At 44.7% G+C, this 18,093-nt stretch overlaps 1 protein-coding gene across 8 annotated transcripts in view; it reads right to left on the reverse strand.

The window, feature by feature from the left end:
• The window catches only part of NTNG1 (netrin G1), a 304,356-nt gene that overhangs the window by 225,782 nt on the left and 60,481 nt on the right, over positions 1-18,093 (reverse strand). The window lies entirely within an intron of this gene.

Below are 18,093 nucleotides of genomic sequence, written 5' to 3' on the forward strand. Positions count from 1 at the left end.
TCTTCCCCACAATATCAGTCTCCTTCCCTTAATCTTCTTCTGTAGCTTTTCCTTTGTTTTATAACTACCAAAAACTCTTCTTCCCTCCTGATTTCCAGGGCTGCTACTGACTAATTCCATATTTTGCCACCTTCATTGTGCCGCACTATGATCAGCTGGCCTCAAGAGTCTTCCTCTGCTTGCTCAGATGTGCATAGCTAAATGGACAGGTAAGTAGTGGAAGCGTCTACACAAGACTTTACTTGCAAGGTGACTAATTAGCTCTGCAGTAAATGCCTCAGAATCTACATGTGCAGGGCAGTTAGGCTGGAGTATATTAATTCATTTTGGAGCTGCACACATGCAGACGCATGGCTGCCTGGGGTATAAGGGTACTTCAAAACAGTGACTGCCTGCTAGCTAGCCCCACAATGAAGCACCCTCATGCCCAAGCCAGCCACAGCATACATGACTAGCCTGAAGCCAGTCAGCTAACCCCTGGAACCTCCTGCAAATGTGTGCCCAGAAGCAATAAACTCTGGATTTTATTGCTTTGCACTAACTGCATGTGTACACATGCCAAGTGAAAGGTAATTTAGAGCAAAGTATACTATATATGTATGTATGTATGTATGTATGTACTTTGAGTGCAAAAGATGAGAGAATGTCAGAAAGAAGGCAACACATTTTACAGCAGAACAGTACAGAAGATGGAAATTCAGTTTCACATAGGATTTTAAGATATCACAACAGGACTTCATTCTGCAATGTAAAGCAACAAAAAACATTGAAATTTTCCATGAAAGAAAATTCCAAAAGCAATTTTTTTTCTGTGCAACTGGAATGTTTCTTTTCATTTGCCTGTTTTGCATGATAGCATATAACACACAATTTAAAAATCTTTAAAATGAAATGTAATTGCAAAGCAAAAAATTGAAATGTCAATACTGTACATACTAAAATGGGATATTTCACTGTGTCCAGAACTTTTTTCTCCAGTTTTGTTCCAAAAAGAAATTCCAGTAGAATCAACCCATTTTTCTGAAGCATTCTAATTTTGATGAAACATCACATTCTGATGAAATACAGTCCACTGAATAATCTCCAGCTAGCTCTAGTCTAGACATAACCCCTAGTTTGGCTAGTGAAGCAGAAAGACAGCAATTTATCTGGGAAAAAAAAGGAAGGTAAAAACCTCTGAAAAGAAAAAGGATCAATACTTGTGGCAGATGCATCTCAGGTCCATAGAAAACTACTTACAGGTAGACAGAAGAAGCCATGCCATTAAAACAGTCCTGTATGCTCTTTGGATCAAGTGTCTTTTCTGCTCTATTTTTTTATTATCATTCCCTGTCTTTCCATGCCTCCAGTTGATTGATGCCAGCAAATACTGATGTTTTCTCTCGTCTATTTACTATTTCTAAATTTCTAAATTTTTGCAATAAGTGTAGTAGGAAAAAAAAAAGATTTAAAAATTTAAAGAATATGCAGGGGCCAAGAATCTGACTCAAAACTTCAGGGAATAAGTTCATGGAAGTTCAAATAACTTAGATGCATCAGCATTTAAAGTAAAGTTAAATGGACAATTTTTTCAGCTCAGTTCTGCTGGAACAGCCATCTACTTCCTCTCTTCAGTAGTCTCCAATTTCTCTTTTTTGCACCTTTCTCCAAACAGAAATGGTTTATTAGTTGAGGTGAACAGTGGGAAATCCTGTTAGCTAGCATTTTTCTCTCCTAAAAAATGGATTTCTTTATTTAACCTAGTTGCCAAACGACATATCTAGTAAGTATTAAGAGCAAGATTCTACTCTAATGGACAGAGGCACATCTAATGTTCATTGTGCTAATATGTGCTTCTTTTACTTCCTTGGCCTCTCTCCTACCCCATGTTTTTCACCTTCATGTTTTATATTAAGTTGTGATCTAGAATATAAACTCTTTACAAGATGGACTATCTTTGAAATAAGTGATTACATTGCACATGGCATCTTCACATACCTGACAGGAGCCCACAGATACTGCTGTAATAATAATAACAGTTCTAAAAACAAAAACTGTAAACCCAGTGTAACTCTACTACAGTTAGTGATTTTATTCTGGATTTATATTAGTGTAAATGGCTGCATACAGATGTTAATACCCCCACCTGCATTGTGCTTTCCTGGAAGAAGCAGTGCATTACTTTGACCTGGCTCTGCAGCATCTGTATAGATCAGGCACTTCAGCAGGGCTTTTTGGCACTTTTATCAATCAGCTGCTAGATAAGTGCCAAAAAAGCCCCACTACAGCACCTGATCTATACAGATGTTGGGCAAGCCAGATCCAACTAACCCACTGCCTCTTCTGGGCATGCACTGGGCTGAGCACGGGAGTGCACCAAGTTTCAAGTAAATCACCGGGTCTTTTTAAACATCTGTAAGTATTCAGTGAGAGCCAAGGGAAGGTACTGTTTTCTATGAATCTGTATAATTAGAAAACAATAGTTTCTGATGCAAAGAGCAATTTGTCACAAAAACACAGACAGTTTAGGCAGAATCTTTAACAGTTCCTTAAAAACCACTATATTTCAAATATAATTATCATATTTTTCACATACATCATGGCCAGGAATATAATAAACACAGCAGTTTGAAAGGCAAAATGAAAAAAACACAAACGAGATTTTTCCAGAGTTACACCTGCACAGAGCAGGAACAAAGCTGACTCACCCTTCCCTTCCTGCCTTCCTTTCCTTTAACCAGGGTCAAAACCCTAACTCCTTCTGAAGACTGGCCTATTATTCTGAAGAGAGTTAAAGAGTCTCTTTGAAAAGAGCTAAGGAGTTGTGACACAGGAAGAGAGGGAGCAGCTAGCAGATAGCAAAATTGCCATTAAAAAGATTAGCTTGATTAGTGGAATATCAAGACCGTTAAAAAGGAGAGGTTATTGTTAATACCTGTAGAGTGAAGAACAATGAGCCATTAAGACAACTGACTCCCTCAGCTGCCCAAAGTTTGATGAAACATCAGAATACAGTAATACCACAATTGTTGCACTGCAGAGCACAAATTAAAACAGAATGCTTCTATGCTTGGCATAAAATTAACTACCATGCTTAATACACATACCGCAATGGTAGGGGGGGGATGATTTTGGGAAGGGTGTATTTTTAATGTGAGAAAATATGTTAGTTACAATTGTGATAGACTAATGAAATATGGTATGTGCTGAGGATTCCAGGTATAAATCAGTAATATGGAAGAAGAAAAACTGGAATTACTATAACCTACATACTGCTGTGTTATGTTTAAAAATGAGCATGCCTAAATTGTTTAAGTCAGGAGTATCAAACTCAGATTTGGCCCACAAGGATCCTCAGAGGGCAGATCCAGACATGGTGGCAGAACAAACATTGGTGGAGTGAGTGGCAAAAGTGCAGCAAGTGGCAGTATGGGGGCTAACACAGCTGTTGCTTGCCTTCCCCCATCACAGACAGACATCTTCAATAGAGCTGTGTACCTGAGCTTTTGGTAGCAGACCCCACCCCACTTACCCCCTGAATTCCAACCCCTTCTGGGAGCTCCTCAAATTAAGTGAGATGGCTTCATGGGCCAGATCTGACACCAGATCTGACACATCTGGTTAAGTGCATGCTTATGTTTTAGAAAAGCTTTATAGGCTTGCTTGATGTCTACAGCTCTTGATAGCTTCTTCATCTCCGACTCAGCCCCACAGCAGGGTTTTTGTTTATACCCATGTGACAGGGGTGCCATTTTCGGAGCCTTTCCAGACACACGGCTCTGCCCCCCTATAATGGGCTGACCGCCCGCCTACTCTTGCCTGCCATGCCTTGATCTTATTTATAAACAATGGGTAATTGGAATTAGCGGGAAGCTGCCCATTCGTGTGCACCCCGATGATGGGGGGGCGCTGTCTGCAGCTTCTTTTCCTCCCCTGCACCACAGCCCAGGCTTCGCTGATGGTGCTGGTGTAATCTGCACTGGGCCATGTTATTATGCCACGGCCCGTTGCCTGCCTTTGGGGCCCCTTGCCACCTCTTCTCCCTCTCGGGGCTCCTCATCGCCCCTCCTCACCCTGAGCTCCTCATTACCCCCCTAACTCTGGGGCTCCTCGCTGCCCCCTGGCTCCGGGGCTCCTTGTCCTTTCTGGGGCCTCTCACCCCCTCTGGGCTTCCCACCCTCTCGGGGCCTGTACCGCGCTTCCCGCACTTCTTGCCCCCTCTGAGGCCTGCGTCGTGCTTCTCGCGCTTGTGCCATGCTTCCCGCATTCCCTCGCCCTCTCGAGGCCTATGCCGCGCTTCCCGCGCTGCGCCGCGCCTCTTGCGCTCGGGGCTCAGGTGGCTCATAGCCATGCCTGGCCCTCTGACCCTTCCTCCGGGTCGTGCGCCTTACTGGGCAACTGCCCTTGCGGGCTGGGGTCCCAACCCCACAGGCCAAGCACTTTTCCGGTGCTCTCTCGCTGTGCCCACTGTGGCACAAAACGCCGTGCCACCCTGACACTGCTCGCTGTGCCCCTAATGGGCACCAGGAACCCCCCAAACTACTGGGGAGCCCCCGTGAGGCCTCCTCACTCGCCTACAGCCTCACCCAGTCCTCCGGTGTAACCATAACAAAACCATGGGCCAAGCGGCTGCAACACAACAAGAAGCCTACCAGCTTATAACACAAAGTCCGCACTCACTCAGCTCTTCACCAGACCCCATCTCATCATGCGGCCAGTCAGGGCAGCCAGGTTGTAACCCTGGACTCTGTCTGATCAGCTCTCCCACCAAGCTCCTGCTCCTGTGGCTGCCAAGAGGGAACTGGCTCTGGCCTTGGTCTTCTCTGTTTATAAAGGCCAGGCCCTGCCCCCTGGTGGTCAGCTGACCCACTCTGTTACCATGGTAACTCTCACCTGCTGCCCTGCTGAGTGGCAGCTTAGCCCATTCACTACCATTCAGTAGCAGGCACCCTAGTGCCCTGCTACAACCCAGTAAAGCTACTGCTATGGAAAACAGCACTGAAGGTCAGGAAAGTGACACTGAACTATGGTATGACCTCTATACTGGCATGTGCACCCGCGCCTCTGAGCAGGTGGTGGGGGGAGGGGCCTGGTCTCTCTCATGCTCCTGGCACAGAGGTGATGACTGGGCTCTGGAGCCTGGCACAGCTATTTGGAGCCAGCCTGGGCTCTGGACAGCTGCAGCAAGCAGCTGCCATCTCTGGGTAGCTGTTGCCAGCTGGGAGCCCAGGCTGCTCCCAGCAGGCAGCTGGGATGCTGCAAGCCCTGCTGGGAGCAGCCCAGGCTCCAGCAGCTACCCAGAGCCAGGCCAGTTGCAGCCAGGAGGCTACAAACAGCTGCTGCCTCTCCAGCCCCAGCCCCAGCCATCTCCCAGCTCCAGGAAGACAGCAGGTGCTGACACTGCGCCCATTGGGCAGCAGCTGTTTGTAGCCTCCCAGCTGCAGCTGGCCCCAGCTCTAGGTAGCTGCTGACAGCCAAAGCGCATGCCAACACTCCGGCACCTTCCAAAGTAGGCATTGTGGGGTTTTTCAACACGCCGGCCAAAAAACGTTGTCTACCCCTGTTATAGAGTGTCCCCTAAAAGCCAATCACAATCGTCCCACTCCATTGAACTGCTCTGCTCCTCCGCATCAGGGCTGGAGAGTGGAGCACTTCCCTGGAGTCTGCGGAGCCCGTGCCAGCTGCCTGCGCCAACCTCCATCACTGCCTTGCCTCACCTCAGGGAGGAGCTGCTGCCTGCCCCAGTGAGGCTCCGCCAACTCCAGGACTTGGGACAGGGGGCTGGCGTAGGCTCCACCAGCTCCGGGGACATGCTCCACACCCCAGCCCTGATGCGAGGGAGCAAAGCACTTCCCCGGAGCCGGCAGAGCCCATGCCAGGCTCCTGCCACAGCCTCTCCTGGTGCACGGCCTTGAAAAGGCTGTGTGCGGCCACACGTTTAGTTGTACACGGCCGCGCACGCGTGCACTTTAGAGGGAACCTCGTTTACAAGTACAGTAACATTTTATTACTGTATTGGAACTAGAAAGTAAAACTGACTGTATTTGAAACCATAGTCTATTTTTATTATCCAAGCTTGGTGAAATACAAAAAAATATGAATCTTAATGAAAAATACATTTGATTACAATAAAAATGCTTTCCTTACTCATCCATTTGTCTTATGTAAATAATTTTAAAGTATATTAACATGGTATTGGGTGTACCTTTTTTAAAGATCACTTATTTTTCCACAGAGTAAGGCTGAATTTTAGCTAAAATTAGGAAAATGCATATTACTTTATAAATTGCAAAGGTAAATCATGTGTGCCCAATTAATCTAAAGTACCACACTGGGTTTACTTAAGGTCCTTGATGCATGAATAGAGATGCATATTGCAGACCTAGCTAATAGTCTGAACCCTGAACAATGCAGATATATACTGAAATCATACAAACTGTTCACTAACTGTTTAAAAAATGTGTGTACTAGAAACATTCTTTGTGACCAATATTTAATTATTAAAATCCAATAAAATGTTGAATATTCCCTAATATAAATAATGACAGCAACATATTAATTACAAATATTTTATTTACTACCTGTCTTGTTAAAACTTTATCAGTATCAGCTGCAAAGCATGTAAGATTTTATCAGAAACAAACTTTGACACCAAACTCTTTTTCTTAGATAAAGTATTAATCAGTTTTGCAAGAGTTCACAATGAAAACTTAAATATCTGCAGCATTGTATAATAGATCTCTATGAACTATCAAACAAAAGTAGCCTGAAATAACCATTTTAGCTGCTCATGCAATCTTAACCTTTCCTGAAGCAGCTGTGAAAATATATTTTGAGTTCTGAAAAAACACCCAAAAAACATCAGACAGATTTTTTTCCCTTCAAAAAGCTCAACCCCCCTCATACCCCCCCTCCACTAATATGACCTTCTTTGAGATGGAACATAAAATTTGAGAGATAATGGATCTTTTGAAACACTGAATCAATGAAGAAAACTGAAACAGAATTTTTAAGTGAAGAATCCGTTTATGTAATCCCTCATAATGGTAAAATTTGCACGTTGCTTTCTGAGGCAAATGGATACCTTTTGTGGAAAGAAAGTGGCATCTATTTATGCATAGTCCTTAATGTTGATACACAATTCAAGAGATTCTGGACTATGCTGATGTATACCAGCTGGAGACCAGGCCCTTCATGCGAAGTACTTTAGAACAGGAATAGGCAACCTTTTCCAGCTGCAGGCTGGGAGAATACACCCCAGGTCAGAGGCAGACAGGCAGGCAGGTGCTAGGACCTAGCCACTACTGCTTGTCCCCACAGTGGCACAGCAAGAGTGGCTGCAGTTGAAGCCACTGCTGTTAAAGCCCCATGTCTCAGGCTGCACCTTGCTAACTAACCCCTCCTTTATAAAAACTGAAAACAAAATGAGCAAAGGAAAAAGTGAAGCAGCCACAACTTCCTCATTTGTCAAATGAAAGAGAAGATGGTGCAGTCATTACATTAAAAATTAATGAAGGGATAAAATGAATACTTCAAGTCTAAAACATTTTCCCATTTATTGATAGCTCAGCATTAAGACTCAGCAACAGAAAGATGTAGAATATAGAAGTTCATCCTTTTGATTTTCTATTTGCCTCCCTTATTTCTGCATCTAAAAATATAAAAAGTATGCTTTTAGTTCAGGAAGCTACCCACTCTGTTTACTGGATAGGTGTGTCAAAGACTACACTAAAATATAATGTAGTGGGAGTGTTTCTTTGAAATAAAAATGAAATCGGTGGCTATAAATAGGCATTGCATTTGTTCTGGAGAGAGCATTTTGTCTCAGAACCTACAGACGCGTATACAAGTCAACTATCCCACTGAAATATACGGGATTAAATATGCTAATGCTTTTTCCCAGAACATGGCCATATGCTTCTGTAAGGCAGGGGTGGGCAATTATTTTAGCTGGAGGGCCACATTAGGAATTTTGGTGAGCTGCTGCAGACTAGAGGGGAAGAGGGGTGCTGACTTGGCCTGGCATGATGAAAGGGGAGTTCTTGGTGTGAGGGGAGGGAAGGGGCAATTGATCCTACCCAGCCCAGGGCTCATCCACCCCATACTCACCACCAGGGGTGCTGGACAGAGCGGGCAGCTGGGATATCCATGGACCCCCATGGGCATTGTACTGGGACGGGGCTGGGATCATAGGGACATGCAGGAAGCAGATTGCAGCTCTGCCCTGGGCCCAGCATCATGCTGTCACCAACCTGAAATCCCAATCCCAGCCCTGTCCACCCATCTTGCTCATGGGTGCTGCTCCCTGCCTGCCTGCAGTCCCATTCCATCCATATGGTCTACTACACCCTGCTTGCAACAGTCCTGGGCCAGTCTCTGTGGAGACCCTGTCTGCCTGCCTACCGGCTCTGCCTGGCACCCCTAGCAGTGAGTGAGGGGTAGATGTGAAGAAGCTTGAGTCCAGAGGCGAGCCATGCAAATTATTAGAGGTCAAAAGAACAGGCCTTATGAGGAGAGACTGAGAGGCATGGGACTCTTCAACCTAGAGAAGCAAAGGCTCAGAGATGACATGGTGGCAGCCTGTAAGTATATAAGAGATGTGCATCAGGAACTATGAGAATGTCTGTTCACCAGGGTACCCCAAGGGAAGACAAGGTCTAATGGTCACAAACTGCTGGAAGACCATTTTAGACTGGACAAAAGGAAAAACTTCTTTACCATCTGAGTCTCCAGAGTCTGAAATAGACTCTCCCCCAGAAGTGGTACAAGCACCTACTAGGCATACCTTTAAGAAATGCATGGATGCTTATCTTGCTGGGGTGATCTGACCCCAACTGACATCCTGCCCCTTGGGCAGGGGGTTGAACCCAATGATCTTGCAAGGTCCCTTCCAGCATTAATGCCTATGAAATCTATGAAATCTGTGACAGCCTGGGGTACCAAAGCTGTGCGGCTGGGGCTGGTGGCAGCGGAGACACCAGCATTGGCAGCTGAAAGAAGCCACTGATGAGGGGGGATGACAGCGAACCTTTGGTGCCTGCCACTTAAAGGGCTAAGAGCAGCCAGCAGGTGCAAGCCAGTCCTGATGAGGTGGTCACATGACCCCAGGAGGGCCAGGTGATTGGAGCAGAGAGCTGAGCTGACTCCATTTTAGCTCAGGACTGACCCAACAGTCTACTGTTGGCAACTGGAAGAATACCACCTGGCTAAGCAGCTACTCAGAACATCATTGGAGGTAAGGGAAGCAGCTATGGGGATGGCAGAAGGCTCCTGGTCCTGGGGCATGACCAAAAACTATACCCTGCTGGGGAAGGATGGCCTAGTGGGACTGCCTGTCACGGGGTAGTTTCCCAGAAATGCCAGGCCAGCTGCCTCCCCAGTGAAAGGTGGGAAGGGGTGCCTTATAACCTCATCTCCCACTACTCAGTGGGTACTTTTAGCACTGGAACAAGCAGTGGGGCCAAGCACATTTGCAAACACCTGAGCCCATGGGGTGTAAGACCCCAAGCCCTAGTGAAGGGGCACAGAGTTGGCCCCAGGGAGAGGGTGAAGGTTGCGTGGAGGCCCACACAGAGCAGGGTGCATGGTGGTGCTTGAAAGACTATGCATGATGGGTACAGAGTAGGACTGTAGAGGGTGACCTGAAGGGCTGCACCAGGGGTGTGCTGAGTAGGGCTGCAGAGGCAGCCTAAAAGGCAGCACATGGGCAACCCCCAACAAGTAACAACAGGAGCAAGTTGCCCGGAAAGGGGCTAAGGGCGGAGTTCAGCCCAGTGTGAGGCACAAGGCCAGTGCTGCATAGAGTATGGTTGCTCAAGCAACCTGAAGGGCTGCATGTGGACCAGCCAGAGTGAGCGTAGATAAGCCTGATGGCTCGAGGGGACCACTTATGGAGCAGGGTGGGTTGCAAGTGGCCCAGAGAGGGGCAGTATGAAAGAGGCCCCATGACAGGGGGCAGAGTGCATGAGTAGAATGCTAAAGGCCCACCAAGGGACAGAGTTTAGCCCAGCCTCAGGCTGGATCTGTTATCAATTTGCAATACCATCTGTGAGGCATGGGCCACAGTATAGGAAAGGTCAGAGCCATGTACAATGCATTTGGGGCATTTAATAGGCAGCCTCTCACATTCAACATCTAGTTTATTAGACCAAGTCATGGCAGGTAAGAGGGACAGACTGCCCTATACCGGTGGGTGTGCCAATGTTGAGACTTGGCATGAGATGGCTCCATCACATGGGGCTGCTAGGAAGTGGAGTCTGGCTACCATACCACCCCTACCCTGTTATACGCCTGGGGGTGGCAGGACCAGCCCCACATGCCACAGGCCAGGTTGAGGGACCTGCTACAGGCCAGAAAGAATCCCTTGGTGGGCCAGATCCAGCCAATGGGCCATAGGTATTGAAGGGGTTTTGAAGGTCATTCCCTGTACAAATGGGCTAATCTGTGTCCTCATGCTGGCCACCTACTGGCAGAGTAGCAGCAATGCAGCTTGGAAAGGCAGCTTTGTGTAAAGGGTTCAGCTGTGCTCATTTTGATCCAGATCAAACCCCAGGACCATGTCAAACAAAATGTTTATTTACAGCCTATGTATACTTTCTAGATGTAATGTGAAAATCCTCAGCATGATTTTAAGGTTCTGGTAGTTGTAGGTTATTACCTCTCAGGATGATTTTGTGCACAGACCAGAATTTACCTCTATGAACGTTAGTTCCCCTGCTATATTCCTGACATATCTCTGGAGCAATTTTGATGGTCATTAAAGGATTGTCCCATTATGTTTTGAGACTCAATCTACAGATCAATGCTACTTTGATACATATGTAGCACACATGATGGAATTAATTAGGAGTTAACAGAAATAGTGACTAACTATAACCAGTGCTAGATTACTATCAGTTGCTGGAGTTACGTGACTATATCAGAATCTCATCTTTCATTAAACAATAGTTTAAAAAACGCATAGATTATTAAGGTTGGATCATATTTTCAAGCTTTTCTAGCGCAAGGACAGGTATCTACCTGACTAGATACTGAAATGATGGCCATGCACTATGTATTTTAAAGGAGTGCTAATTTCAGATTCATTGTTCTATCCCTTCCCCCATACAAGGAGACTTCATAGGAGCCAAACCATAGACTCAATAAAATAACTGTAGACCTGTTGCCACCTGTGCTGGGGTACAAGGGTCACTCTTCCTTATCATGACATGCCTGTTATAGAAGAACAGAAATCCTCCTTTCCCTGCCATCCAGGTAAAGAACACACTAAGAGAGACTGCCTGACTCCGCTGTAGTCAAAAGAGTTCCACTAGTGATTTCAATGGGACCAAGATATCACCCAAAATTCCCCTTTCCTGATGGCTGAGGCTTCCATAGATGTAATTATTAGTAATTACTGGAACTGCTGCTGTGCTTAGCAGCCCCATTTGCAATCAGGGTCCCTTTTGTATTGCATAAATTACAGCTTCATTGAGTCAAAAACTATTGTGTCAAGGGACTGGGGTACAGAAGCAGAGGTGTAAAGCAACAGTGAGAAATCCATTCTCTGGCTTATAAGTGAAAAGGTGGTAAAACACCATGTGATTTTTTTTCTTAAGCACAGACTAGATATTAAAAAATAACAAGAATAGGGAGAAATGGAATTCCCAAACAAACACTGTGATGCTCTCTTCAAGCTTCAGAAACTTAAATTAGAAGCTCTCTGACAACCTTAACTCTTAGTAATCAAAAATAAGTTATACTTGTATATGGTGTATGGATAGACTGTAACCTTTCACTGTAAGGGGTTATTTCCTCTCTAGTAAGGTTTCTAATCACTTTATGTTCCAGATGAATTCCTTCAAGATGAAAAAAGAAGTTCGCTCTTGCATATGCAGTAGATAATACCGTAAAACAAAAGTAAATTATTGCAGATACACTATTTTATTTTGAAATGCATGTATTTTAAATTCTCTGCCTAAACAGTTGCAATGTGATAATTGCAATTATACCTTTGCAAAAACTTAACAAAATGTCAAAATGAAAAAGTTTATGAAGCAGCAGATGTCTATGATCAGAAAGGGGCATTTTGATTCCTATTACTGAATTTTTTTTTAGTACTGCATTTACTTTAATACAAGATGAAGTTTTTTCCCTCCCAATCAGCATTTTATATTCTTATTACAGAATGACTAAAAGAAATTATGTTAATACAAAACTTGACAACCTCCCCTACAACCATACCTTTTTCTTATTTCACCCCTTCCACTATTAACACACCAACCTCTCCCAATATTCCCCACACTCAGGAGGAAGCAACAACTTTTACTCTGTCCCTTTGTCCTTGTGAAGGAACACCGGCATTCTTTCCTTCATCTCTTCTCTGCTTTCACCTTTCCCATCTCATCCACATCTTGATCCATATAGTATTTCAATTCATGCATTGCCAATTAAAACATTTTTTTTTCTAGTGAAAGCCAGTCCCTTGATCAACAGTAGGTTTCTCACCTTCCATATTGCCTCTGTCACACAAAGTAGTATGGTTCTCATTCTGCATGTCTCCAGCCATGCAACACCATTTCATATGTTAAGTCACATTTCACATCGATCGCCCTCAAAAATCAATGCATCTCTTCCCATATCCCTTTGCACAAAATGGCAAACTCAGAATAGATATGATCCAGATTCTTCAGCTCCACATTCCCCTCTCAGGCACACTGCTGATCTTACTAAACCCCATTTCTGCTGAATATCCCTCACAGGAAAAATATTCCATATCATTACCCATATGATATCCATATGTTCTCCTTTCAGTCTATTGTCTGTCATTTCTTCCGACATATTTGTCATCTGTCCTTCCATCAGATCCCCAACTACTGTTATCATGTAGCTGATAAAAACTATTGTTATTATGTTGCCTCTTTATAGAACATACTTACTTTATAAGTTTGCACAAAGCTTTCCAAATCTGGCATTCCTCAACCTCCCAATTCCCTGGTTTTGTATAGCTCTGTTCTGCCTACCCTTTCTCTTACTTCCCCCAAAAGTGCCTGTGTACCATCCTTATCTGCTGCCATGACAGTGGATACACCATTCCTGTGTAAAGGATGATTGACAAGACTATCATTTTCACTGCAGGCACTTTACCCTTGAAAGATAACATTCTATCACTCCACAATCCCAAAATCTGCCTCACTCTTACCTCTAGCTTCTCCAGCAGCTAGCTTTCTTTCTTTCCCGTCAGTGTCCACTGGGATTACCAAGATCTTGATTACACCCTTTACCACCCACAGCCTGAACTTTTGTAAATTCTCCCAATTCCCCACACCCATCCACATACTTTTCATTTTATTTTTGTCCCTGATACCTTACCATAATCATCAGTATGCTTCAATATAATGTACATTAAACTTCTCCTCCTCCTCTGATATCTTCACACCACTTACCAGCTTATCACAAATTCTCCACGCACAAAAAGGCAGAGGGACAGTGGGCATCCCTGTCTTACCCCTGTTTGTACGGGGAATGCTTTGCAACCATTCACCAGTACTCAACTTCCTGCTTTACTGTATAACACCTTAAACCATCTGATCATCTTTGCAGGAAACCCCATCCGGTGCAATACTTCAAACATGAATCATGTTCAATCCTGCCCTAAGATTTTTACGCATTGCAATTATACTTTTTGGCCAGTACTTTTGCCATCAACTTGTAGCCTACGTTTAAAAGGGTTATTGGCCTCCAGTTGGCTAATACATCTTCCTTTCCTTTCTTGAATATCAAAATTACCATACCTTCTGCAAAATCTTCCCCTATCTCCCCTGTGGCAGAATGCCATCTCAGTTTCTCCCCAAACTCTGCTATCAGGCTTGTTGCGTATCTGACAATTTGGTTACCATGGTCACTGCAGAGGACACCTCTGCCCCCGTCTGCTTCAGGTAACCTGAGTTGTAACCTGAGCTGGATACATTCCTGAGGGAGGGGGAAACCTGCTCCCTTTGCCTATGTGGCTGGCCTCACACACCGGGGAGGAGGGTTTAAACTCTCCATTGTTCTAAGCAATGACATCATGACTGGGAGGGGGGCTAGAGACCCTGTGTCTACCTAGCAACCAGTGATGCATTTCAAATTGGTTGGCTGGTAGCCAACAACTGCTGGCCTTCATTGGATCAGGTAAATGAGGTCTTTAAGTCTATGCAAGTTAAAGACTGCCCAGGAGGAGGGGCAGCAACCATAACAAAGACACAGAGAGCAGCTTAGTTCTCTCTCTCTCTCTCTCTCTCGAAACACATGGACCTGCTACAAATGGCCTGCCTCCAGAGGAAAGCCCTATCAGCCTCTGGATGATGCTTGTGAGTAAGCTACTTGAAAAACTAACCAGATATATAGCTTGCAGTAACACTGGTGCATAATCCAAGTCTACCCAGCCAACCTGTTTTCTCTAAAGTATTTCTTTGATATTGCTCTACCTTGTACCCTATTCCAAACCTATTCCTGGTAATCAATAAAGTTCCGCTCTGTACCTAGTGTGGGAGACTTACTGGGAGAGGGTCTAGATTATGCCTTAGGGTCCCCTTGGTCTGGCTAAGGGAGACCATTATTTCTGCTTCAGACCAAGGAAAGTATCCCAAGTTCTTGCAGTGGGTCCAGTATCGTTCAGGTCTATAAAGCCTGTGTACCTCATGAGGCACAGAGCCACTAACTGACTGAGACTTGTGAGTGGTGGCAGCATTACCCCCAGGCTCGTGGGTATGATCCAGGAAGATGGTCGGCCAGATGTGAGGCACCCCCCAGGGAGGCACTTGGGGCTTGGTAGGTGGTTGGGTGCAGTTAGGTGGGTGGCTCAGCGCAGAAGCACCCCCTAATAGCCCACCACATCCCCACCCTCCATTATTTCCCTGTATGTCTCTATTATATCTGTTCCCAGCCATTGCCAAAAGTTTTCATAAAATTCTACTGGCAATACATTTCTTACTGGTGATTTTCCTTCTCTTTCAAGCTTTTAAGCAATCCTCCACCTCTCTCATACTTAACTTCTCATATTTTTGTTTCTTTGCATCCTCTATTCCTTCCTTTATCCGTTTAAAGAACACCTTGATTTTTCTTCCATCAACTCCTCTTCTTTTGTACTCTTAATAAAACTCTACTGCCATATACAACACCTTTGCCCTCTCTTCTACTCACAGTCCTTATCAATTCTCTCTGTTTTCAGTTCCTTCCTTCCTTTTCCTCCAATTCCACAGAAAAATACTTACACCATCCCTCACCCTTCTCCACCCAACAGACTCTTGTCAGAAAGATTTTTCTCATCTGTTTTCCTTTTGAACCATCTTCAGTCCATCACTTTGTCTTCCAGTTCTTCTTTCATGTGCACTCCTTTTACTACCTTCTTAAATAATTCCTGCTTTTTGCCTGTAGTTCTTCCACCTTCTTCCTTGCTTCTCTGAAAAATTTTCTTGTCTTCTCTTGATCATTGTCCATCACTCTCAAACACTTTTGTAGCATCTTAGCATCCTTCATCCTTTATAGAGTTCCACATATTCTTGACAGGTCTTCTTATCTTGTAATAATTGAACATTTAACTTCCTCATACTTTTCCCTCTACGTTCCCTTTTTTCCTAAATTCACTTCCATTTTCAAAATCCAGTGATAGCTAAAGGTCACATCTACAATCTCCTTCTTTCCAATCCCTAGCCCATTTGAGATTAATACAAAATCAATCCTCAACACCTGACAGACACTCAGTTCCATCCTTGTAATCACCTTCTCACTGGTCCATATATCTTTTTAAACTCCCTTCTTTTATTATATTAATCAGTACTTTTGAAAAGCTGTCTAGTTCTCCCTCCCCTCCATTCCCTCTCCTATCTCCTACCTCCAATAATGCAACTGAAATACCAAACCAGAATAGTTGTCTTCTTCCTCCTACATACACCTAATTTCTTAAACAGGATGATTCTTCCTTTTCTTTTAGCCAGTGTATACAAGTTAAAAATCTCCAACATTTTATTTTCAAATTCCACCACCATCTGTTGTAGTCTTCCTTCCACAATCACTTGCACTTGCTGCACTTCCACTTTCTCACTCTTGAGTAAAATCACGATTCCAGCCACTTTGTTTATATCCAACCCTGCCCCACCAGGACGGACCCCATCCCCATCTCTTTACAAAATGCTTATAATCCCTCTCCAATGGGATTCCACACTCCTGTAAACACATTATCTCTAGTTTGACCCCACTCAATACTGGCATAATCTTATCCAACCACTTCTTCAATAACACACTTCTGACATTTATATATAAAATACAAAGTCATGCTTGTCCATTTAAATTACACATCTCTGCCACTTACGAGTCCTCTATGCTACTGCTTGATGCATTCGGCTCTAATCCTCTCCCTGGCAAAAACAATTCCTGACTCAGGGGGAGCTCTGTGGGGCAGATTCAGCATGTAAAGTTCTGTTGCCTGGCTTGCAATGCTACTGGCAGGGGTAGAAATTAGGTGGCAGGAGAAGCAATTAGGGTTGGAAGCAACCTCAGTAAGTCATCTAGTCCAAACCCATACTCAAAGCAAGACCACTCCCAACTAAATCATCCCAGCCCAGCCTTTGTCTAGCCAGCTCTTAAAAGCCTCCAAAAATGGAGAGTCTACAACCTCTCTGGTTAGCCTGTTTCAGTGTTTTACTACCCCCTAGTGAGAGAGTTCTTCCTAATATATAACCTAATCTTCCCTTGCTGCAGCTTGAGGCCATTGGTCCTTGATTTCTCATTTGTCACCACTGCAGACAGTCCAGCTCCATCATCCTTCAAACCACCATTCAGGTAGCTGAAGATTGCTATAAATCCCTTCTCATTCTTTTCTAGACTAAATAAGCCCAATTCCCTCAGCCTCTCCTCATAAGTTATGTGCCTCAGCCTCCAAACCAATTTCCTTGCCCTCTGCTGGATTCTCTACAATTTGTCCATGTCCTTTCTGCAGTGGGAAGACCAAAATTGAACACAGTACTACAGGTGTGGCCTCACTAGTGCTGCATAAAAGGGAATAATTACTTCCCTTGATCTGTTGACAACATTTCTATGAATGCAACCCAGTAAGCTGTTAGCCTTCTTGGCAACAAAGCACACTGTTGGCTCATATTCTGCTTCTTGTCCACTGTAACCCCCAAGTCCTTTTCTGCAGAGCTCCTGCCAAACCAGTCAGCCCCCAGCCAGTACCGCTGCCTGGGACTATTCTGGCTTAAGTGCAGAACTCTGCACTTGTCCTTACTGAACCTCATGAGGCATCTTTTGGTTCAATCCTCCAATTGGTCTAGGTCTCTCTGAATCCCAGCTTTACCCTCCAGCATACCTACTATGGCCCCCAGTTGGTGTCATTTTTAAACTTACTGAGGGTGCACTCTATGCCATCTTCCAGGTTGTTAATGAAGATATTAAACAAAACTGGCTCCAGGACTGACCCCTGGGGTACTTCACTTGATACCAGCTGGCAACTAGACATCAAGCCATTGATTACTACTCTCTGAGTCCAATGCTCCAAGCAGTTTTCTATTCACCTTACAGTCCATTCATCCAGCCCATACTTCATAGATTCATAGGTCCCTTCTGACTCTAACATTTAACATCTAAGTAGGTAGAGTCTGACACCCTGACCTGGGTGGGAAAGAGCACTGGGATCAGATGGCCCCAGCTAGGTGCTTGTCCACTCTCCTGAAGACCCTCAGAGTAGGAGAGAACACCACCTCCCTTGCATACCCATTCCAGATTCTAGCAACCCTACTGTGAAAAAGTTCTTTCTAACGTCCAACCTAAATCTGTTCTCCGTCAATCTGTGGCCATTGTTCCTAGTTACTCCAGGGGGTGCCCTAGTAAATAGAGCATCTCCTATTCCCTGCTGCCCTCCCATAATGAATTTATAGCCACCCTTCTTGTGAAGACTGAAGAGATCTAGGTAACTCAGCCTCTCCTCATAGGGCTTTGCCTGCAGGCCTCTGACCATATGAGTGGCCCCCCTCTGAACCCTCTGAAGATTTTCTGCATTCCTCTTGAAGTGCAACGCCCAAAACTGGACACAGTACTCCAACTGCAACCTGACCAGTGCTGCACAGAAGGGACATCACTTCCCTAGACCTGTTTGCC

Source organism: Crocodylus siamensis, chromosome 5, assembly GCF_052110815.1.
Source record: "Crocodylus siamensis isolate JL-2025a chromosome 5, ASM5211081v1, whole genome shotgun sequence".
NCBI lineage: Eukaryota > Metazoa > Chordata > Crocodylia > Crocodylidae > Crocodylus > Crocodylus siamensis.